Below are 26645 nucleotides of genomic sequence, written 5' to 3' on the forward strand. Positions count from 1 at the left end.
CTTGAGGCTTGGCCTCTGCTCTGCCCAGGCACTGAGAGAACACAACTACTATGTACAACTATAAAGCTCTAATAAAAAAAGAAAAAAGAAAAAAAAAAGGCTCTTTATCTTTAGAACTACATTTTATTCTATTTTGTGCATTTACATACAAATGAAAATAAAAAGTTCCAACTACATGTAGGCTCTTCAACACTGCATTTCATATTGCATACACTTATAGGTGTAGAATAATACATATACTTAAACCAAACCTTTATTCTAATTTAAGACTGTCCCAGTGCTCTAAATGACCTTGACAAAATTCTGGAAAAAAATATCTCAAGACCCGGGGCTCTAAAGCTATTTTAGAATTAACTCTGAATAATTGTCCCACAATATGAGTTTCTTGATTAATTGCTTAAGATAAGGTCTCCTTTTCGTTGTGGCCTCCAGTGGCTCCCTCTAGTTCCCATAATCACTTTTGTCTCATTCTTCTAAACCCTGGAAGGCTAAGAGAAAAATCAGAGATATACCAATTCCATTACTTGGGGATTAGCTAAGAGATAACCCTTTGTATTCCATTACTGACCATTATTTGAGTAATTATTCAATAACTATAGTAGTTTGAAAGATGCACTAATTGTTTTCTAAGGCTCATGCCTGCTTTATATCAGAAAAAGTTATAAATATTACATCCTTTAGTCCTGGAAAATCGACATTTGGGTTACACGAGAAAAAGCAATTAAGACTTTTACTGTATTTAAATTTTTTTTTCTTTTTCTAAATAAACAGTAAAAACTAAAACAAGAATAATTAGTCTGTTGAAGGTCTTACTGACTAACTAGAAAATTAGAACTCTATTTTTGACCAGATTTATGTTTTACAAGAGTCAAATTTCTGCATAATTTAGATAGAAAATTGGCAGGGATGGCTGTTGCATCTAATTTCAGCAAAATTAGTATTCAGCCACCTGAATTTTTGGCTGTGTTCCAGTATGCTTATCCAAAGCAATAAGTAGACAGAAAACTAAAAGAAAATTAACAATCATGCTTAACGAGTTACTCTCTCTACCTCTAACTCCCCCAACACACACACAAACACATGCAGGCATACACATGCATGAATATTTTAAGATATGGATAAATAATTTCAAAAGTACACTTCATAAATGGATTCATGATTTTGCATTCCTTCTCTTATTCATATCAGCTGCAGAAAGAACAAGAAAACTTACTCCTTTTTCAATGTATAAAGAATCCTATGATAATCAGCTGACTCAAATTTGGTTTACTAAGAGGTAATGATATTTTAAAAACCCACTTGTCCTCCAAATAAGCAAATCATTTACATCAATTCTTGACCGTCTCTGCTAATAGATGAAATGTTAGTGATGACAGTTCTAAATTCATTAGTAATTGCTTTTGGATACCGCTAATAAAAAATTAAAACCCAACATAACTATTTTTTGCTTACTTTAGCTACTCCTAGAACTCTATTTAGTTAGCACAGAAGTGAAAAGCGAGAGGCACAAACCATGTATTTAAGGTTTACCTAGCACTTATCATCTGCTGTCCTTGAGCTCAGAGAAAAAGGAAAAGTATTTATTCTTCAAGCTCATGTTAACTTTATGTCTAGAAGTGTCTAACTTTGGTGGTTAGAATGAAACTGGCAAGTACAATGAAGTATAGTGTAAGGTTTGGAAGCCAGGAAGAAAATGCTGGTAAGAGTAAGACTTCCATTCGGTACTGTTTGCTGTACATCTATGATGTGCTGGGTGCTAGATGCTCACCTACAAGAAATTTTCAGTTATTATGTAAACTGTGATAGTTTGCAATAATGAGTAAGCAGAGTGATACGCATATTAGGAATAAATTTTAAGAGGACTGATTTTAAGAGGACTATATTTCCATTAGGCAATGAAAATATAACATGAGCCATATAACGTAAGCTTAGATTGCCCAGTAGCTACATTGAAATATTAAAATAGGCAAAATTAATTTTACTAATATATTTAACTTAATATATCAAAAGTATTTTTAACATGAAATCAAAGTGAAAATAATTATTAGTGAGATATTTTATTTTATTTTCATACCAATTTTTTGAAATCTGAAGTGCATTTTATACTTAAAGTACATTTCAAATTTATAGTGAATAAATTATTCATTTTAAATTTTTTTAAAAATATTTATTTATTTATTTTTTAAGTATAGATGGACACAACACAATGTCTTTATTTTTATGTGGTGCTGAGGATCGAACCCGGGTCTCGCACATGCTAGGCGAGCGCTTTACCACTGAGCCACAATCCCAGCCCTCATTTTAAATTTAAAATAAGTAAAATAAAATAAAATAATGTTCATTTTCTCAGATGAGCACATTTGAGGTGCTCTAGACACCAATTCATAGGCACTATGCTGGAAAAGAAGGTCTAGAACTAAACTAGGAAAACTTAGGTTGGAGACCAGGAGAACATTTCAAGGTATGGATCAAGGGGTAATTAAGAAGCAGGGTGAAAAACACTGAATCTGTAGCTGACTATGTGCAATGATGAGAAAACCAGAGCAGCAGCACCAGAAATAGTTACAGAAAAATCAAGTTTATAAAGAAGAGGAGAAAAGAGCAAGAAGGAACTAACTTATTAATGGTCTATAGTATACTAAGCACCAGCAACAAATGCTGGGGACAGAAGGATTCAGAAATGTGGTACTCCAGAACCATGATCTGTCATTCCCTAAATGTCAGGGTTCAATCAAGAGTAGATTTAAAATCCTCTACTCATGTGCTCCCTTCTCAATATAGCTAACTTTGCTTCATTCTTCTGTCTGGTTGCCAGAAAGCAGTGGTTAATTAACTATGTAGCTTAGTAGGACTCAGGCCGCTTGACTTCAAATCTTGCCTTTACCACTTTACCACTTGCAAGCTGTGTGAATTTGGGGAGGTCTCTAGCCTCATATGAAAAAAAAAAAAATGGGATGATAAGAATAAAGATGTTCCTCAATTTACAATGGGGTTAATTCTGAGAAACCTGTTGTTAGGTCTGAGAAAACTGTTGTCAGATGAAAATACCTAAGTCAGAAATGCATTTAATTAAACAAACCTAACTGAACATCAAAGCTTAGCAACACAGCACCCTGCTGAGCAGAATCAATTGTTTGCCCTTGTGATTTTGTGTCTGATTGCTTGCTGCTGTCGCCCAGTATTTCAAGAAGATATAGTATGGCATATCACTAGTCAAGGAAAAGGTAAGATTCAAAATCTGAAGTATGATTTCTACTGAATCTGAATGCATATTGCTTTTGAGCTATCATAAAGTTAAAAAACTGTAAGTTGAATGACAGTTAAGTCAGGGACTGTCTGTAATGTCTGTTATTGGACTCATGTGAAGATACAGTTTGTCAATGTTACCAAAGCACTTGGTGTGACATCTCTTATACTCAAAGTGTTCAATAAATGGTAGCTGTTATAACTAATGCTATAGTCCAGATCTTTATCATCTTTGGCCTGGATTATTAAAATGGAATACTAGTTGGTCCTCAGGTTTCCAATTTCTTACTATCTCAATTCAGTCATCTACTCTGCCATCAGAACTAGTTTCTGAAATCTGACATTGATCGTGTCTACACTTCCACTTAAAAATCTTCAATGGCTTTTACAACTCTCTGCCTTTGACCATACAACTCTTCATACCGTCTTTGGCACAGAAGAAAATTGATAGCATTTAATGCCCTCCTTATTACAGAATACTTTTCAAGAGAAAAAAAATTAGTACACATCTTAAGAATTCAGGAAAACTCTCACATGATTCTGGTTTTCTTCTGTTTCCCTCCCATGAAGCACAACAATAGACAAGAGTCCTAGAATCAGATTGGCCAAGATTAGAATCCTGATTCTGACATGTATTAGCTCTGTGACTTCAGGCAAAACACTTAACCCCCAAGGGTTTCAGTTTTCTTCTAACTTATACACTATAGGTTTATGGTAAAAGCCCTGCTACTTCCTAACAAACAGAAGGCACTTGATAGTTAGCTTCTTTCCTTTTCCTTTCTCATTTAATAAGAGATAAGTGTTCACAATGTTGGTTCTCCTCTTAGTCTCTTATGGGCAGGGAACCTGACTTACTCATTCTGAAGCCCTGATCACCGACAGTATTAACAAATCTTTGCTGAGTTGAAAAAAAAAAAATCACACGTTTCCAGGACTTATTACATCTAATTATTTCTATTTTACATAAATGTAAAAATGAAACTGTATTTGTCGAGGCTTTAGTAGAGAGGATTGAGGGTGGGGTATATTGGTCAGAAATATGCTTTGTGGGTAGGGAGTAACAACTGGCAGTATTATATTTGCTATTAAAATTTCAAATCATTCAATTAAATGTGGTATAGCCAAAGAATGGGATATTACTTAGCAATAAGATGGAATGATATTCTGTCATATGCTACAACATGGATGACCCTGTAATCCTAACAATTTGTGAGGCTGAGGCAAGAATATTGAAAGTTCAAAGTCAGCCTGGGAAACGGTATTACCAAGACCCTGTCTCTAAATAAAAAATAAAGAGGGTTGGAGATGGAGTTCAGTGGTAAAGCACCTCTAGGTTCATTCTCAGTACCACAAATTTTTTTTTAAAATTAAAATGTAAAAAAACATTGTGCTAAGTGAAAGAAACCAGTCACAAAAGACCAAACACCTGATTCAATTTATATGAAACATCCAGAATAAGCAGGAATCTTTAGTAGTTACCTAGGGCTAGAAGGAGCTGGGGGGTGGGGGAGTGACTGCTAGCAGGATAAGAATGTTCTAAAATGGTTTGTAATGATGGTGTCTTAACACTGTGAATATACTAAAAACCATTGAATTGTACACTTTAAATAGGTGTATTGTATAGTGTATTTCAGTTAAGCTCTGGTGTTATAAAAATCAATCAACAATTTTGTGAATGCCTACTGTGTGCCTGGTACTTCTCCAGGCACCAGGGGTACAGTAGAACACAGTGGAAAGAGTTCCTGCCTTCTTTGGCATAGAGAATAACAAAATCAAGACTTTGTCAAATATATGAGCTGCAAACTAAAGCAGAGTGAAGAGACCAGAGAACAATGAGGCTGTGCTGTGTTGAATGGCAAAACCAGGATAAGGATGATTTACCCATGTATGGCAGAGGCTATGTTTATGTGTTGTATACTTGTACTTGTGTGGTGTTTTTTTTGTCGGGGGTGGGGATGGGGCAGGGTACTGAGGTTAAACTCAGAAGTACTTGGCCACTGAGCCACATCCCCAGCCATATTTTGTATTTTATTTAGAGACAGGGTCTCACTGAGTTGCTCAGCACCTCGCCATTGCTGAGGTTGGCTTTGAATTCGAGATCCTCTTGCCTCAGCCTCCCCAACTGCTGGGATTACAGGTGTGTGCCACCACGCCTGGCTTGTGTGGTATTTTAATAATTAGACAATAAAGTAGAAAGGGAATCTGGAGCCTATCCTATACTAATAAAATACTCCTATAATTCGTTCTTTGTATAAGACCTAATATAGTCAAAAAAGGTCATTGTTTTCAAATCTCTCTTTTCTAGTCGTTTATCACTAATTTTAATTATACGTACTTTAAAATGTTACTATAGATTTTATATTTGAAACAATGCTTTGGCTAAACAACATAGCAAAAATTCAGTGAGTATGAGGGTGGGAGGGAAGTACCTATCTATTTTCAACTAACTCTCCTGTCTTCTACTTTATATTATTTTGTACTTTCTCAAAGTACTTATTTTCTACAGCAAGTGGGAGCATCCTCTTTATAAAAATGCCACAAGTATTTCTCACCATTTGATAAAAGAAAGAAGACACTGAGATCTTATTTGTTGAGTAAGCAATACTTTCAATATGGTTATCTTGGGGACTTTAAACAGGATGGTAAATGGCAGTTTTTATATACAATAATTTTCACGCAATACGTTCCATTATGGTACTCTTCTTGGTTCTCTATCGTGTAAAATTTTCTTTCTTTTATCAAGAGAGGATGTTAGAATTCATCTTTCCTGAATTACCAACCACATCTCTTATGTTTGATTTAGTCTAATTGACATTTTATTTGATACTCATTTGATGTGAGCAGAATTACAATAGTTGCTGGGTTTATGATAGACATCTCTTCTCTCGGATTTTCTTCCCTATGGAAAGCCACTAGGCTTCAGACATGTGATTTCTGTTTCCTAGTGGTATAAATAGAACCTTCGAGGAGTTCTATTTCTAGCCCACATTGCCCCACTGCTCCAAATGAGCCCTCCTATGGGGAACAACTAGAAGAGCTAAAAACTATCTCTCTCCATTTCCACTTTCTCTCCGTCTCTTTGAAGGTATCAGAGAATTACCATGGGAGTGAGATTTGTAGGACCAAGATCCAGAAGAAGATGGAATGGGAGAACCCAAGTGGGGTGCACCTTACATGCAGCTGCCTGCTTTGCTCCCTGTGACAATATTGAGGGCTGCACAGAGATCCCTGTGGTCTCCCAGAGCTACTGGGAAGGGTGGGAGTTGACTAGCTGGATTTGAATAGGATCACAATAGCTACTGGGTTAAGAACTGCCTTTTGGGAACAAACAAAAGTGGATAAAGAGAGAAGATGAGAGGCAAATGTTAACGGCTTAGGAGAAAAATGACTGCTTGAACCAGAGGGAGGTAATCAAAGTCCCATTAAAAATGGAAAATCGAAGCAGGCAACCTGATTGTTGAATCTGGCCTGCAAATAGGACTTTTATTTTTCGGACTGTACAACGTTTTTTAACATTTTGAATTAGCTGCCAAGAAGAATCCAGAAACTACAAAACAAATTTACAATGTAAATTTCTTGCTTTCAATAAAACATTAGACCTAGAACTGTATGCCTATATTCCCCTGCAGCTACAGTGGACTAGAGTGGAGGAAAGCTGCCCATATGAGCTGGGGCATATGTCACCAGCTTCTCCCGGGATCTGGGTTTGTAATTCCTATGGGAAAGCCATTAATGGATCTACCCAGGGTTCTCTCAGTGAGCAATGATCTAAGACCTGCTTGGATTCCCCAAATGTTTTCTCTGGAAAAACCAGCAGTTTTACCTTTACTTTCAGAAAGCAAAGCTTATGGTTTTGTAGGCACATGAGCAAGAAAGTCTTATAGTACTGTTACCCACAAAGCAATATCATAAAAATATGTAAATATATTTTAAAATACTTTGGCTGAATAAGTGTATTATAATTTTCAATTCACAATTCATCTGCCAAGGAGTTCTGTCTAGCAGGCAAAACATGGTCCATTTGTAACATTTATCCTCTTAAAAAAACAACTCTCCTAAGGAAATCTCTCAATGACTCCTACTCTGCCTAGTTCATAGAAATTTTCTTTTTCTTATTACATTTTTAATGTCTAATAACTTTTCTTGCTCTTTGTTTACTTGTTCCTCTTTTACAGTCTGTTCTTTTCTTCCTAAAGGCATGTGCATAGGTATCTGTGTAAAGTTTTCTTCTATTTCCTGTATTGTCTCTATCTAAAGTTCTGAATACTGCTTTTCACGTTGGATACTTTTCATGTTGGGTAGTTATTAGCTATTTAAGAGTGAGTCACCAGACACTCTTTGTGGAATGATTAGGACTTCGCCGACCATGGACTTCACTGTAAGATAATCTAGCTCTAAAATATTATCATCTGTAAGTATTTTCCTTGAGACAGCTCAGCTTTTTCAGGGAAGATCCTCCAATTTTCTGCATAGCAGGAATTTGATGGAGAAGGAGGAGGTAGAGTTCTACCTTTCAGTATATTATATTTTAATCTCAACTCTATTTTCAGTACCAAGTCTTGACTCTGTGGTGTTTCGGTCACTCAGTCCTGCCAATAAACACACACACTTCTGCACCCCTGCCTTCTGGCATTCCTCCTGACACCTGTAACTCTTGGACTTTTCTGGGGATCAGTCAGCTTGGTAGTCTCCTCTGCAGGCCAGCAGGTCTCAGCTTCTTGTACTCTACTAAGGCATTTACCACTTCCCGTATCTTCCTTTGCTCTCCAGGCCTTACAGCTTCATGCATTTACTTTTAGTTTTTAAAATTTTTTTAAACCACTCCCATTTTTAGGATGTAGAAAGATGCACAAATGAACTTATGAAGTCAACCTGCTATGTTTTAACAGAAATCTCAACTCCTTTAAGCTTTAACTCCACTGTTCCTGAGGTTGTTGCCCCCACATTCTGTTACTACTCCCCTTCATCACAACATCCCTTCTCCTCCTTGCCACATAGAAGTTCCCAGTGCTCCTCACTGCCTGAGGTTAGTGATATTTAAACTCCATGAATGAATAGTCAGGGATGTCACAAATGATTTAACTTTCCTAGAAAATGTGTTTATTGTTTTAAATCCTAAATTTCTAAATCTTATTTTGTTGAGAAAATGTTTTAGTAGTAAAAACACCCGTATCTAAATAATAAACAAATGGGCCACCATTTACCATAAAATCACCTCTTACTAGTTCTTAGGATAAACCCTAATTTCTAAGGAAGCAATTCTCCTACTAACTGGTCTATGGTCCTGGAATCAGACTAACTAGGGTTAAATGTGGGCTCCATTCTTTCCAAGCTATGCAAACGTGGGCAGCAACGCAGTCTTATTGTGTCTTAGCTGACATGGCTTTAAAACAGGGTGAAAAGAGCACCTTAGCTAAGAGCAAATAAGTTAATGCATGGAAAAGTGGTAAGCACAGGGCCTGATCAACTGTAAGTGCCTTTTAAATTTTATCTGTCATTATTATTCTTCTTCCCTGGTGTCTTGTGTATGCTATTCACTTCCTTGTCTATTTAATCATCCTTTAGGATGGAGCTTCATCAAAAAAAGAGAAGGCAAGCCACAGAATGGGGAAAAAAGTATTTGCCAAAGATGTATCTGATAAAAGGATTCTTACCCAAAATACATAAAAAGCTTTAAAAATTCAACAAGAAGATAATCCAATTAGACAATGGAGAAATGACCTGAACACATCTCACCAAAGAATACTACAATGGCAAATAAGCAGATGAAAAGATGTTCTACCACTTATGTCCTGAGGGAAGTGCAAGTTAAAACAACAGTGAGATACCATTAAACACCTATTAGAATGGCCCAAGTCTGGAACACTGGCAACAGCGAATGCTGTAGGATATAGAGCAGTAGCAGCTCTCATTCCCTGCTGAGAATGGGAGATGGTACAGCCACTTTGAAAGAAAGACAATTTGGCAGTTTCTTGCAAAACTAAAATACACTTACTATAGGATCAAGCAACTGCACTTCTTGGTGTTCACACAAATGAGTTGAAACTTATTTTCACACAAAAACTAACATGAGGATATTTATTACAGCTTTATTTATAATTGCCCAAATCTGGGATCAACCAAGATATCCTTCTGCTGGTGAATGGATAAATAAACTGTGGTATATTCAGACATTGCAGCATTATTTAGCATTAAAAATAAATGAGCTCTCAAGCCATAATATGGTATGGAGAAACCTTAAATGCATATTGCTAAGTGAAAGAAACTAAAACATTATACTGTAACATTTTGATTACATGATATTCTAGAAAAGGTACAGCTAAGGAAACAATTTTTGAAAAGTTGGGTTGGGGAGTGTAGTGAAAAGAGGAAGAGCAAAGAGGATTTTTAGGGCAGTGAAAATAATTGTACATGTTCCTATGAGGATAGATATATGCCATTATGCATTTGTCAAAACTCATAATATATACACTAGAATGAGCCCTAATGTAAACTATGGACACTAGGTGATTATGTGTCAATGTAGGTTCATCAGTTATAATAAACATACCACTCTGGTCAGGATACTGATAGTGGGGGAGGGGCAGTTAGCAGTGGTTGTAGGATACTGATAGTGGGGGAGGGGCAGTTAGCAGTGGTTGTATGAGGACTCTACTTTTTGCTCAGTTTTGCTGTGATCCTAAAGTTTCTCTAAAAAATAAAGTAAAAGAAAAATGCAGCTCAAGTCCTACCTCTTCTGTGAAGCCTTTTCTGATATGCCAGTCCACAGAAATCTCCACTTTTTCTCAACTCTAAAAGAACTTGCTGACATTTGATCCTTAATCATACAATACCTTCTATTTCTACAGAAATATATATACTTTGAAAAACATACATATTGTTTATCTCTCTCTCTTTTATATATATATAAAACATACATATTGTTTATCTCTCTCTTTTATATATATATGTGTGTGTGTATATGTGTGTGTATATATACATCTTACAGAAAAAATATATATATTGCTTATCTCCTTAACTAGAAGCTCCCAAGAATGATATTTTATAGCTTTTGATAGATTCCCACAATGCCTAGTAAATTAGGGAGGAAGGGCAGGAGGAAGGCAGGAAGGCAAGCAGGTAGGAAGGCAAGCAGGCAAGGCTTGTTTTATTTTTAGGAAAACATTAATTTGTAAGGTTACATTCCTCAAGTCTTTAAAGGAATGAGCACATAATCAACATTATGTTTACAGAATCCATCTTACTTTGATGTCTTTTGTTGGGTTTATTTATAATTTCAATACCACAGAATCACAACATCTTTTCATTTTAACAAACTGTCAAATCCATCCAAAACACTACTATCACTCTCCTATGTTACTCCCACAGCCTCTTACTATGTCTTGCTGCTTCCTTCCTTGTGTCCCTTGAAGGTGGCAGCCAGGCTGAGATTCAAGAGCAAGTTACTCCTCCCACGCACAGCCTCCAGGGCTTCCATCTCTCAGTGCTCTCCCAAGCAGACATCCTGTCTATGGGCACCAACTTCCCAGCTCCCCACCCCTAGGCTTTTTCACACTCATCTCACTCATGCAGATCCAAGTTCACTAGTGTCCTTCTTCTTTGAACCAATGAATGGCATGGCATCTCCCATGCAATTCTCATCTGCCAGAGAGATCTTTCAGAAATAACCTATCTAAAACAGTAACTCTCAGAATTCTCTGCTTCTCTACCTAGTTCAACCTTTATTTTTCTTTTTAGTATTTTTCACTTGTCCTTAATATTTAATGTTTTATTCCTAGAACATAAGCTTTGTGACAGCAAACTTTGGTTTTGTTCACTGATAGATTTACAGATCCCAGAAATAGTGTCTGTACCATGGTTGGCACTCCGGAATATTTGTAAAATGAATGAATAGGTCAAGTGGCAAACTGATAGCATTTGGTGTTTAACAGCATCAGTGACTTCTTCTCAAGAAATATCACATGTAAGGAGGGAAATATCACATGTAAGGAGGGAAGGACTACTCACTCCACTTCCTTGAATATAAGATGTCATTAATTATAAGACACATTTATTTTATGCACTATTAAGGAAATAACCCTGTCAATTAAATTAAGACAATGCATTTTTACCACTTAGGAATTTTATTTTACGTTAATTAGACAAGGTATTCTAGACTTTCTTAGATCTTCTTAGTATGTCACTTATCCATACATTAAGAAGTGAAGTTAGATGAAGTAGTCCTAAAACCTCGTTATTTTCAGTGTCTAATTCTTCTGAGTTATTTTTCAACACCAATTGTCAAAATCTATGCTTTACCACACAGTATCAATCTCAATGTCAGCAAAAATGTTAGAAAGACAGCATTTTAAGCTCAAAAAGAACATCTCTTAGATTTTCTTACAAGCCACTGACACTCATTCTGCAAGTTTTGGTGCATGTGTGCAGGTGATGACAACTGTGTCATGACAGCTGCCAGGCAATGACTGTAAGATGCATGTGGATTTCAGAAATGTTAAGACAGGAAAAAACATGTGCATCTAAGAATCCATAAACGTGTTTTCTCCAATATATAACAGGTTTCAGATATCTTCCACAATTTTATTGTTTGTACTACATATTTATTTCATGTGTGTTCCCCCACTTAAGAATTATAGCTAGAAGAATCATCTGTCAGACCTATAAAAGATGGCACTGATGTGTACATGTAAATGCTGAGGAAAGTTTTTACTATCACTTTATCGTTATGGATAATGTCCTATTTTCTTTCTAATTGAATTTAAGAGGAAGGAAGAGCACAAGACAGAGGAGAGGAAGGGAACCCAGCACAGAGAGTCTCTTGAAGATATTATCACTGCTGGAAAAGTCACTGTCACAGATCAGCTCTTCAGTAGCCCAAGGGAGGTCTCATCAAAGACTGAATCAGAGCCTGCAAGGCAGCGTTTGTCTCTATGCTGGGTATCTCCATTCCTTAGGTAGGTGCTGCACTGAAAAAATGTATAACAAGAGCAGGATGAGATCAATGCTTACCATGTGTGTGTCTGATCTGGAATTTATTTCATGTAACCACTTGTATTTTTGGTGAGTTGATATTTTATAAAGCAAAATGCCATGGTGTTTAGGTTCTCAGAGTAAATTTCTGTGTACATTTTAAGAAGCAGTGTTTCAAAAACATGAAGGTATAACCTTAAAGAAAACATAATATCCATTTATTTCAAAGTAATTGGTTATTTTGGTTTGCCTTATTAATACCCCTACCCCTTTTACACAGCAAGGCTATCTAAATTGGGTTTACTTCTAATTTTGCTTATTTAACATTTAGCAGAATATAACTCAATGTTAGTTAGCTAAATGTGTATTTTGGGCTTTTTAAGAATGGGTTGACACAACTGGTGTTTACATTTGGGATTACCTTGAGCTACAGAATACAGAATTTTTTTTTGTTTTATTAGTGATTATGAATGCTCTTTTAAGACACATAAACTCAGACTCATAATCAATCTCTCTCCTTTCCCCACTCCTTCTGTCTGTCTCTCAACTTTTTGATATTTGGTGCAGGTTCACAATATGCCACAATATGTGCTATCTGATGGATTAGCAAGTAGTGGGGATGCCAGTCACTCTGGTGAACTGAATGCAAGTGTGCCTAGTGCACTCAGTATTCAATGGGCTTTTGTGTTTTTTTCAGGTGAAAATTGATACCATTCTTTAGGGCACAGATCTACTTCTTATACTATTCTAAACAGGATCAATTATCACACTGACTGAGAAGGGTGCTTTTTCCTTTCTAAGAGTACACATGGACATGGAGGGAAGAGAAAGAAAGGAAAGTCAAAAGAAAATGAGATTAATAAGAAAAACAAGTGAGAATCAGGTTAACATTGCAGTTAACTGATGTTCATTTCATTTTATTTCTTAAAAAAATATCAACTATAACTCTGGCTTTGAATATGGCACTAGTTTAAATTTCTAAGAATCATTTTTCCCCAAAATGTAACTAAAACATAAACCCGCAGAGGATCTTCATTTTTGTATCTCCACAGAGTAGCATAATTATTTTCTTGAGCAACGATAACTTACATGGAAAATATATTCTGATTTCTTATTTGTGGCACTTTATACTTCTCAAAGACACTGTGTACAAGTGTTATTTCACCTATCACATTGTATTATAAACAATTCATTTGTTTTTGTCTTATCTATTAGGCTGAACACAACAATACTCTGAGAAGACAGGAATATCATAATCATTTCTGTGTATTCAGTACTGGTATATATAAACTGCCCATAAATATTTGTGGAACTAATGTAACAAGCACTCAGTATTTATACTTGTTGACTGACTGCCTAGAACTAACTTATAAAAGTTACTTAACATTCTATGCTATCATAATCTAAAATTTGGAAACATGATTTAATATCTAAGATATCAATTTTAAAATAATCAAGAAACAATTATCTATTATCTTACTTTTTAGACCCTACATGAAAATCCGTATTTTATTTATTTATAAAATCTTGTTGTGTCAAAAATAAAAAATAACTGAGGGCCTGTCTTTAGGGTCTACCAAATTTGAATTGTGGGCTTATATTTCTGGGGACCCAAGCCCATAGTTAACCAGAATTTTGAAGATCCATGCAAAATCTACCCTCAGATGAAAAGACAAGAATCTCTTTAGTAAATGAACTTCAAGGTGAACATGAATATGAATGCAGTATAGCAGTTAAGAACAGAGTCGTTGGGGTTCACAATATGCCACTGATGAGAAGCAGCAGAGGAAGATGTTAGTTGACTTTTTTAATCTCATGCACCATCAGTAAAATGAGGATAATAATAAAACTGACCCTGAGTTACTGTGAGCAGTGAATTGAGATAATATGATACATATAAAACATTTTTATGATTATGCAGTTTGTAAGGTGGTTGAATCAAGTAAAATATCCAAATAAAGCAAAAGCAAAATCAGTCTGAAAAACACTAAGCAACCTTATTATTACTATTAAATGCTCTTACTGGCATTAGATAGCAATGAACAGACTTAATCAGTAGAATAGGTTCAAATTAAGTTCTTATTAAATTTACAATGGGTACCACAGATTGCTAGATATAATTCTGGAAAGAAAAAGTTGAGGGATGAATAAAGATTGTTTCTCCTCTAGAGATTTTCATATATATGTGCTATAAAAATATAAATCTTTATATTTTCCCACGTTAATTTTATAATAATAGAAAAAAGTGGCTCATAAGCACATCTATAGTACTGCTGACCACAAAAATTAGTTACTCAAAATTAATTTCTCAAATTCTGTTTCTTATGGAATACTTGACCTTTTGTCACATTGTACTTAAAAATGGTGATGACTATACTCAAGTACTTTCTCCTTTTCCCTTAGTGTCCTAGAAAAAATAAATTTGACTGCTGAACAATGATATTGAATTAAGTCCCCATCAACTAAGCCAAAGGAGGGATCTTGTATGTAGACAATTTAATACATTACTATGGCTTTAGAAATGCACTGAAAACACACACACACACACACACACACACACACACACACACACACTTACCTTTTGTTCCAGATAATTATGTTAGTTGAATAGAAAAATCAATTTGCACTCCCTAATCTGGAACAAGGCTGGAAAAGTGTGGCCTGGCAGTTAGCATTATCCATTAATAACCTACTCATGGATGATGAAGAATCAGTTACACATAATTCAAGTAAGTATAGACCATCCTCTGTATCCATGAGCTCCACATCCATAGATTCAATGAATTGTAAGTAAAAAAAATATTTGGAAAAAATTGCATCTTTTTTTTTCTTGTGATCATTCCCTGAACAATACATGTAACAATTATTTACATAATTTACATTGTGTTGGGTATAATAAGTAATCTAGAGATGACTTAAAGAACATGGAAGGATATATGTAAGCTATACACAAAAATTACACCATTTTATGGTAAGGAACTTGAGCATCTGAAAATTTTGGTATCTACAGGAGAAGGGAGGACCTAGAACCAACCTTCTGCAGATACTGGGGGCGAAACATGCATATTGCCTTTCTGTCCCTTTCTATCTACCCTCCTCCTACCTACACACATATCTTGCCTATGTAACTATTGGCCTTTTAGAATTTCTCTTAGTCTGAATCTTTAATACTTATACAGACATGTAATTTCTTACCTGGGCTCACTGACTTACTGTTCTCTACTTTTGTCACATCTATATTTTTATTTTATTTATGTTTTGCAGTGCTAGGGGATAGAACTCCAGGGCTTTATGGATGTTAAGTAAACATTCTACCACTGAGGTCCATCCCCAGCCTGGTCTGGATGTTTAATTTTTTTATTTGCTTCTTACTACTTTAGAACCATGTTAAATTAGAATAAAATTTAATCCTTAAATGAACATAAACAGTATTCTATATCTTTGTATTTATTAGTTAACATATTGAATAAAGGATTCTGTCTTATTTTTTAACCTTTTTTTTAAAAAAATTCATTTATTTTTATGTGGTACTGGGGATCAAACCCAGTGCCTCACACGTGCTAGGCAAGCACTCTAACCACTGAGCCACGACTCCAGCCCTGATACTGTCTTATTTTAAAAAATAGAAAACATAACGTAAGCTATGTGAACATTAAGAAAACCTATGTAGTCCTAACACCCAGAGGTACTGACTCCTGTGCTTACCTTCATTCACAATCATTCCTTAAGTGGAAAGGACTAAATTGGTTAACAGTAGCATAGATATTATAATTCTGTTATCAAACGCAGAAAAAAATATTTCCCAATACAAATGAAGAGATTCCTATAATTCTAGTTAAAGGTAATGAGACTTGTCTCTGTTTAAAAACATTTTCTAATGTTTAGAAATTAAATTCTCCTGAATGGAATAAAGAGCTGAAAGAGAAGAATCTAGAAGGCAAAACTTCCCTAGACCACAACTATGCATTTCAGAACAAATACAGTTATTACATTATAATTCAAGTTTCTGAGAATTTTGCTTTGATAGAAACTAAAGAGTAATAATCTCTTCAACATGCCATTTCCAACAGAGCAAGCAAATGTAGAACACTGAAAAATAATCTGCTTTGGACATGAAAATTTTGCCATAAACACATGCTTTCAACTATGCAGTGTAACTTATTTTATAATATGCCTACTTCTTCAGCGGTAAGGCACCAAGAAATCTCCATATTCTAGAACCCAGTTCTCTGAACCTGAAAACAAAAGTTACTAAAAGGTAACTATCTACCAAAAACACCATCTGAATTACTTGGTAAAAAAAAAAAACAGTCTTGTGCTACTACCTAGGTGACTGGGGGTAGAAAGGCAGAAGACTGGCAACTGGAATAGAAAAAGCATGACAAAGGATGTTTGGAGTACTATAGTTAATGAGAAAATTTCTATAAATACATTAAAATATCATTTTTGACACAAAAGGTAAACTTTTGTGGAAAATTCACTTATGAAACTCCCTATGCCAGTTACCTGATGATGCAGGATAAAGGTAATTTTGTTGTAGTTTAACTATTTTAATTACTCCACAAAAACTTGAATGGTATTCAACAAAAACTTGAATACCATTAGGTACTAAGTCCTGGGACACAGAAGAGAATACAACACAAAAATGCCAGTCCATATAGCACATAGATTCCGGTGGAAATAGATAAAACATAAAAGTAGTACGTATTTCTATGTGTCTTCTTATTGTAGAAGGTTAGTGTTTTTATACCATCTAAACATCTAAAACAAGCATCAATAAAGGAGTTCCTAATCCTTTGTTTTAATATCAAGGTTTGATCAGCATTTTTTAAAATAAAATGTTGGAGGCAGTAAAACAAGTAATTCTTCATTTCAAAAAGTAATCAGAGGGGCTGGAGCTCAGTGGTAGTGCACTTGCTTGGCATGTGTGAAGCACTGGGTTTGATCCTCAGAACTGTGTATAAATAAATAAAATAAAGGTCTATCAACAATTAAAGAAATATTTTTTTAAAAAATCAGAAAAAAAGGTAACAAGAAAAAATAATGCCCAAATTTAGAGAAAATATCATCCCTGTGATTCCGAGGCAGACTATTCTTTTCTATTTCGCAATTTTTCTGTAATATGCATATTTAAAAATCAAAAAGAATATTTGTTCACCTAAAGGATCGCAATCAAAATAGTGAACTTCCAACCTTTATCAAAAGAAATTAATTTAGTGTTGAGAGAGGGTAAAGAAAATGGTCGGTGTATACCTATAAGGATGTGGAAATGACCTAACTGTTGGCTTCTCTATTTGTTATTGTTGAACAGGCACATCACTGGATTTCACAGGTAATTTCAAACTCCCTAGCAGAGAACTTGGCTTTTTTTTAGTTTTTTTTTTTCTTTTTCCCTACCATTCATATTTTATTGAGGACAGAGGGCAGGCAGGTAGGAAAGGGGTGCTGGCTGCTGTGAAGAAATAAGATAAGTGAGGGGGTCAGACAGGCAGATTCAAGCTCGCTCCATGATCCAGTAAATGGCTTGTGGGTGGAACCTGTCCTCCCCGGGATCCCTCAGCTGGCAAATGTCACAGGAGCTCACAGAAGGTAGGCAGGAAGGAATTGGTAGTGATGGTTGTAATTCCCTGAACACCAAACTCAAAAGTGAGAATGCTCATCTAGGGAAGGGAGGGGACAGTGAGCTAATCTCTGAGTATCTACCAAGCTCCTCTACATTTATGGAAGACTTCAATGGTTCTATGTGGAGTCAAGAGTTTTTATACTAATTGACTTTCTCATCAGATTAGCACAAAATAAAATTTGGTATACTCTACCAAAAAGAAGTTTTGACTTTCCACCTCTCCCTCAAACTTTTCCAAATGTCCCAGTACCAAGTGCGAAAGAGTCAATACTAAAATAGTATTTACTAAATACTAAAAGAGCAAATCTAAAATGATATATACACCATGCTGACAGAAAAGACAATGAATACTTTCTTTTTAATGACATCAGAGTAAGCAAAAAGCATTTTGTTTATTAAAAAATAATTGCCTAAATACTGTCAACTGCATAGTTCAACTGTCATAGTTTTTCTCTATCAAATATTATAAACTTCATACTTTACAATGCTTTTATTTTCAAAATGAAAATAAACAGTTTTGTTATTACTTTATATCAAATGCTAACACTATACAAATTTCTCTTTCAAGATATCTAGCCTCGGTTTTTATAAAAAGTTAATCATGTATGCAAAAATTCAATTCTTCCCCCATTTATTCCAGTACAATGGATGAACAACTACAGCAATATTTGTATAGTGAATAAAAAATAAAAATAATTGAGGAAGGGAGTCCTTATTTTGTTTGTATTTAAAGCATATTTTGTTTGTATTTAACATGAAGTTTTCTCATCATGCATCAACTAGTCTATTTAATTCAGGATGAGCACCAAAAAACTGAAGGGGTGGGGGGAAAGGCTATTATTACTATTATTATTTTTTTGGCTATGTAGTAAACATGATAACATTAACTTCAAAAATAAAATGGAAGCCTGAAAAAAATGATTTAGTTCATTTTGAAACATTTTAAACACACTGGCAAATAATCACAGAATGCAGATAAAAGTTCCATTCCCACCCTAAAATACACAAGAGTCTATTTTCATCACACACACACACTCTCTCACAAACACACAATCTGTAACAAATGATTAAGATACACATATTCTATTTATATCATTATTTAAGAGGTGACATAAAACATTTTTAATTACATCTGACTCCTAACTCACACACTATGAAATCAAGGATATCATGTCAGCCTTCACTTTGAATTATAATTTCTGTAGTAGTATTTAAATATAGTTGATCATATTTTGACAACTCTTATTTCTCATGTAGCAAGACAAAACATAATAAAGATACTATGAGAAAATTAACTTTTAGGCAGGCCAGACATCCTACATAAATGATTTATACACATGGAGAGAAACTAATGACATTAGGTGGCTTAAATGTGTAAGTTGGGAGATACAAAGCAGCACTTCAATTATACATCTTAACCTACTTTTGTTATCTCTAAAGTGATATAACTAAGATAAAATGAATTCCAAGTAGTTTCTAAATGTTTCAAGGAGTAGCATTATTACTCTGTAACTTAAAAATAGAACACTTTTTATATGTACCAGGATGTAAAACTGGCATTTGGTAGTCAAAACACCAATAACTAAGTAATAAACTATCATCAAGGGATTGCTAACCATCTGTTTTAAAAACTTACCATTTTAGTGAGAACACAGTACTTCCTTGTTTTGAATCAACAATCAAGTTTTAAGCACCAAGTAAGTAGTTTCAGTATGTTGTATTTTTATTCCATCGATACTTAACAGAAAAACATCATGGGTCACATTATTCAATGGCGCATTATGACTTGCAATGTCTTGAGGATATAAAAAAGATATTGAGGCACTGTTTGATATTTGGAATGTGACTGGGTTATTATTTATGTTTTACAGAACAGAAAGAGATTGGGAGAAATTAAGAGATGGAATTATCAAAGTACAAATTTCACAATGGAAAAAAAATCCCAAAAGTTTAAAACTCACTAACTGATCTTCCTTGATTTCAGGAACAAAAAATATATCTATCTTACTAGCAACCAAATACAAATCTAGTCCAAAACCTTTCAATAATTAACAATCGGTTCAATGATGATTTGTTTAGTTAATAAGCAAAAACAATTCAAATAGGAAGAAGTACTCAATTATAGGCTTGAGAAATCAGACAATATTCATGGAAAAGGGGCAAACATTTTATCTGAGCGTGGTGGGTGCATGCCTGTATTTCCAGCAAATTGGGAGACCGAGGCAGGAGGATCAAAAGTTCAAGACCAGCGTCAGTAACTTAGTGAGACGCTGTCTCAAAATAAAAAGTAAAAGGGGAGGCGGGGATATGGCTCAGTGTTAAAGTGCCCCTGGGTTCAATCCCTGTACTAAGGAAAAAAAATAAGTAAAAATAAATAAAAATTTCTTTTGAGTGTGAATAATGAGTGAATAGGTCACTGTTTTTAAGGGGACAAAAGCAAAACAAAAATGAACACGATACATTTCAACACAGGCCTGACAAGAATTTTACTGTGAAGATGGAGTAGTACCTTCCATATTTCAATACACCTATCCACTAGCATAATATTCTTAAATTTTTAATGAATTAAGAGAAGTGTGATTTTTGCTTAGCTCTGACATTTCAGTGTTTGATCATACGACAATGTCAAAACTGGAAAAGAAAAGCACTTCTTAAAAAACATACAGCTTCTTTAAAAAAACTTAAATCTATAAATTTTCTTCTAAAATATTCAACTAACAATGGTATCAGCCATATAAACTGAAAGCTCAAGATTTTTAAAATGCAAATGTTTATTTTATAAAATCTTTACATGAAATATTCTCCATAGTAACAGTTTTCAAATAATTTATGTGATTGTGACCCACATAAAAAGTATGTTACATCTTTCATACCTATGTGTAGACTCATGGAAATATATCTGTAGAAGTACGACAAAAGCATCATGAAACAATGTTTTGCCCTTACTATGAGTGATGTATTCTATTTTAATCTTTTTTAAATGCTGATTTTTAACCCACTAAACTGATTTAACAACCATTAATGGGTCATGACCTGAAATTTGAAAAACACTGCACAGTACATCTCAGAAAGTCTGGAGGGGGAGGTGTCAAAGGGAGTTGATGGAGTACTTAGCTTAGTTTTGAACAAAAATAATTTGAATAATAGACAGCTACAGCTAAAAAAAAAAAAAAAAAAAAAGACTTTCTAAAGGAAGTAGGACAATACCCTCAACTCTTGTAGCCTGAATGTGACATAATATATTTTAGTAACTAGAGTGGAAAGAATAGAAAAACTACCAAATAAAACTAGCCTTACCTTTGACTTCAAAGTAAAGTTAATTATGTCTTTTACTAATTAGATTTCCAAGAGGCATAGTAGGTATTATTAACAAAACCAAGGAAGAATTAAGAAATACATAACATCTAAGACAGTTTTTGGCCTAGAAAAGAGCTCCCGAGAATTATCCAGGGATTCCAACTTCCTTCAAAGAAAGCACCACTAATATCCTCCAGATTGGCTGGCCCAACCCCTACCATCTCAAGAAAATGTTTACATTACAGCTGGGTTCAAATGGAAGGTCAGTTAGCTTTAAGATTTGGGAAACTAGCAATGGCTTTTTAGCCACAGCATAAATCACTGTAAAAAATTATTAACTTTCTAAATTGACAAAAACAGTCTCACTTGATTTCAATGCTACCAAATCTCCTTAAAATATTTGGTAAGAAGATAAGTTTTTATTATTTCAAAAATGTTTTAACTGCAAATGAAAAAGCTCTTTTCAGGTTTCATTGCATTATTTTAAAAAATGAAAACAATTAACTGTGATTTTTATCTCCATTCTGACTTTAAAAATGCCAGTTTGTATCAAATAAACAAGATAAGGCATCTATATTGTACAAATTCAGGTTTGTTCTTTAGAAACCATTTATGTGAATAATACAGAATAGACACTAGGAGATTATTTTCTATTTCATTATGTTATACAAAAATCAATATGACTTTATTTGGAGTAAGATAGCTAGAAATACATTTTATCATTTATGTATCAGAACAAAAGCATAGCATGAAAAGCTCAACATTATAAACAACGATTAGAATCACACAAACTCACTCATAGCATTAATCTAAACCAACAAATGAACCATTTACATATAAATGTTTATAAATTTGAACAATTTTTGAAGTTAGTATTAACAACTGAACAAACAATTATGGAATACAAGGAGCAACTACAAATGTATAAAATGATTTTCTATGTATGTCAAGGAAAAAAAAATGTCATTTGGCAAAAATAGCCCAGTCCCTATTGGGATTTTGTGTATGTATTATTTCTTAAGTCTTTTAAATACCTGCAAGATTAGATTTATCTCCATTTTAGAGGTGAAAACACTGAGGCTTGGGAAGGCACATGGTTTGCTCATATGTATGATCAATCTTTGCAACACCAAGACAGCACATTGAGAGATTTAAGCAAAGACTGCCAAATTCTTGGTCTGATCACCTCTTCTATGAGCTCAATACTGTCTACTTCACTACCACAAACTGCTTAAGAGACCATGACCCAGAGGGGCCTATGTAGAACAGACTACCACTTCCCCACAGGAGACTGATGCTGCACCTCCTTTACCTCAGCCTCCTAGGACATACCTTTCCGTCATCAATTGAGTTCTGATCCACTGTGGTACTACAGCCGAGTCTGGCTCAATCTCTCATCCTTCCCACACTCTGTGACCACCCAAACTCCAATCTATCATTGGCAAACTCTCCTTTATTCCTCAAAATGCTTCTTTCACCTTCCTGTTAAACCAGTGAGGATACTACTTCCATTGTAGCCCCCTCGATTGGTGGCAATTGATTCTTTCTTCCATATATCCAACAAACTGTCTGGAGGTGAGGTAAGTCCCTCCCTGCTCCTCTCATTGCTTTTAGACTGTTTTCCCTCCCTCCTTCTGCAATTCTTTGAAGCATATGCAATAAGATAATACCATCTACTATTCTTCCTTGTACCGGTCATCTTTGGGCCAAAGGGGTTACTCCTTTTATTTTGTAGAGATTTCAAATACTTGGTTTACTGCTCTCTCCATTGCTACTCAATGGACCTAGGCAATAGAATGCAATATAGTCTACATACAGAGAATATAACAGCGTAAGAGGCTGAGTGCCCACATCTGAGCTCCCATTCTACCCCTGTTGGCTTGCCTTTTACCTTGTTCCCCTGTGACTCTGCTTCCTCATCTGCAACAGGAGGATAACCACGGAATCTGACCCAGCCACACACTCTGTACACAAGAGTCCCCTTGTGCTCTTGGTTCTCTTGTCCAGCCCAGGATCTACAAGTCAAACTTGAACCTCCCTTTCATGGTCTCAATTCCTTTGTTCCTCCTTCTCATCATCACATTCACTTGGCCAAATCCCAATCCTAGCTAAACCCAGCTCTTCACTTACTCCATGCCTACACCCAGCAAGCTAAATTTGGTCAGAGAAAACACACAATGACATGGAAACACATTTGGGGAAAAGCCACAACACTGCCCAGCAATTCTCCACTTCTCTAGATAACATTCTCTCCCAACCTTCATGAAGACTATTTTGCACCTTTTCTCTCTTCAAGCCTTCACACCCCCTTTCTTTCCCACTCTCAGCCATTACTGCGTCTTGTTTTACTCATTTTACCAGCAGAAGCAACTAGAACCACATATGCTTCCCAAATTGACCAATTTACCCAAGGCCTTTGCTCTTCTATTTATTCCCATCTTAACCAATTGACCCTTCACAACCAGATCTTTCCCATCAGCATATAAGCATGCTGTACTCACCCAATCCTAAGAACAAAACAAAAAACCCTCCCAATACAGCTACATTCCCATCTGTCTATGTCTAAACACTTGAACATTGCCTATGGGGACTCATCTCTACTTCCTAACATTGCATTCTTTCTCTAATCAATCTTTTCCAACCAGACTTTCACTCCCAACTCTCTTTTGAAATTGCTCTTCAAGGTCATTGATGGCCTCTGTGTTGCTCAACTATTTGTCTTTACCTTTACCTTAGTCTTTACCTTTCATAACTTCTCAAAAGTATTTCCTTCTTAATACCCTTTCTCCTCATTAGCTCCCAGGATTTCTCCATATCCAATCCAGTAGCAAGTCTACTTGTTAGTCCTTCATTGCCACCTCTGTAGGGCAAAGCAACTGTGCCACCAGCCTGATAACAACCTCCTAATCCAACCCCTACCTTCGATCTTCCACACTGTTGCTAAAACATAAATTAGATCATGTCAATCCCCTAACCAAAACTCCATTCCACACTTGGGCCTACAAGGCTCTCTAGGAACTGGCCCCTGCCTCTCTCTTAAATCCACCACCTCCCCACATTTATCTACTGCATTGTGTCCAGCCTCTGTTCCACCACAAAGACCACCCTGTCATTCCCAGAAAACACAGAGCTTGCTTCTGTGAGAGAGCATCTGTACTTGTTTACCCTCTGCTTGAAATCTGGTGACCTCAGAGATCCCCATGGCTTTCCTAGGTTTGCTCAAAGGCCATCCTGCACTCTCTCAAAGCAGGTCCTCTCCTCACCCTCATCCTCCTTCTTTTCCCTCCTTGCTTTTCTTTTCTCTCAGCACTTAATATTGCCTGAAATTTTACCAAATGTCTAGTTAGTTGTTTTTATATTCTGTTTTCCCAACTAAAATGTAGACACTGAGGAAAAGGACCTTCTTTCATTTACTGAAGCATCTTCTATGTCAAAAAACATGCTTACACTTGTGAGCACATGAGAAGTACTCAAGTGCTGAATGAGTGAGCCTCAAAAGTAGAGGTGAGGCTTGAAGCCAGGTCCCTGGTTCCAACGCCTGTGTTCCTTCCAGTACATGACATATTGTATTATTGATATTTATGGAAGAAAAAAAAGAGATAACTGAGTCTGAACCCAGTTAAATTTCTTTTTGTTAGTCAATTAGCTTACTTCAAAAGTATAAAGAATTTATTATATAAAGACTATGCCTCAAAATAGAAAAGCATCATTCTGGAAAGAAAAAAACTGGGTTGGTTTAAGGCAACAAGGTATATAAACACAAAAATAAGACTGATTTTTAAGACTTCTTTAAATATCAAAGTCACACTGGAGCAACTAAACTAGGATTTGATCTACAAATTAAATATATATACACACTTTAATTTAAAAAACTCAGCTATTATAAGAAACATGCCTTTGACAAATGTATCCATCTTTCATGTTTCATTAAATAGAAAACTGTATGCTAGACATGGTGTCAGCTATTATAATAAAGTATACTAAAATTATGCATGTAGGTATAAACAGATATATTGACATATTTCAGAACTGAGTTCTCACATTTCTTGAAACTGAGTTCTTATGTTTATCACATTTCTTAGCTCAGATAATATGTATGATGATGAGTTAAAGGTGGGTGATGGGATATATTACTATTTTACTATTGCATATAATAGTTTGTATGTGTGTTTGCAACTTAAGAATGTGGTCAAAATTAGGAATACATACATTAATAACCCAAAGAAGGTTAAAACAAAGACAACCATAACAAAGTCTAGTTACAGAAAGTAAAGTTTCTGTTTTGTATAGTACCTTAGTAAGTAACTACTGTGTAGCATCTGAACCAAACACTTTTGGGTAAAGTGGAGGGGCTACACCAAAACAATTTACAGTCCGTTCACTCATTTTGACATAATAGATACAATAGACTATTCAGACTCTTAACAAGACTGGGGCTTTAAAAGCTATATGACATTAATAAACTGAGGTTGACATATTCTTTAAGGCTAGAAAGTCCTTGCCCTAACAAGAATTCACCCTTTCCTAGTGAAAGCAAAGGGAAGAAAGAACAGCCGCTTTTCCTAAACATACTGGGAACAGGAAAACTAGCTTGTGATAGGCACAGAGGTAAGACAGGGACCTGTTTTAAGGATATGTCTAATCCCATAAAGCAAAGCCCAGTGGTCAATTATTTAGCAATAACATTTTTACTCTACCTTCACACTAACAAGCACCAACTATTAAAGAAATTACTATTTAAAATGTTTCGTGTTTGAGTTCTCAAGCACAAAAGCCCAAGCAGCACTTAATGTCTCATCCCCTCAAAAACAACTCGGCAAGATAAGAAGTGTTGACATTTACAATAGATTTAAGAGGACTTTTACAGTGAAACTCCAACTCTGGAAACACTAACGTGCAAACATTATATGAAATCAAATTCCCTCTCACTCACTCTTTTGATATGTATTTACTGAAAGCCTGCCACATGCCATACAGTGGGTCAAGCTCTGAGTATAAACTGACTGACCAGTGATGGTCCCTGTCCTCCTGGAGTTTATATAACCTAGGGTAAAAAAATGCAATAATTAAATATGCACAAAACTCTTATCCACAACTCATGTATGATAAATGCTGTGAAATAAACCAACAGTGTGAAATGACCAAATTTTATGGGATGGGACAAATATCTGCTCTGGACAAGGATCTCCCTCACTCTGCCAAATGGGTAAAATAGTGACGGTGTGAAGACTAAGGAACTGAGCATTCTCTTATCTCCAGTATATTTTTTTTTAAGAGAGAGACAGAGAGAGAGAGAGAGAGAATTTTTTAATATTTATTTTTTAGTTTTTGGCGGACACAACATCTTTGTTGGTATGTGGTGCTGAGGATCGAACCCGGGCCGCACGCATGCCAGGCTAGCGCGCTACCACTTGAGCCACATCCCCAGCCCTCCAGTGTATTTTAACACAAATCTCTGATATCATATGATTTCACAAGTAAATAACATTTTAGTTTAGTTCTTTGAATC

At 35.3% G+C, this 26645-nt stretch overlaps 1 protein-coding gene across 1 annotated transcript in view; it reads right to left on the reverse strand.

Annotated features, from left to right (window-relative positions):
* Window positions 1-26645, reverse strand: part of Taf3 (TATA-box binding protein associated factor 3) — a 168550-nt gene that overhangs the window by 59739 nt on the left and 82166 nt on the right. The gene's annotated exons all lie outside the window — the stretch shown is intronic.

The sequence above is a fragment of the Urocitellus parryii genome, chromosome 9, assembly GCF_045843805.1.
Source record: "Urocitellus parryii isolate mUroPar1 chromosome 9, mUroPar1.hap1, whole genome shotgun sequence".
NCBI classification, from domain to species: Eukaryota; Metazoa; Chordata; class Mammalia; order Rodentia; family Sciuridae; genus Urocitellus; species Urocitellus parryii.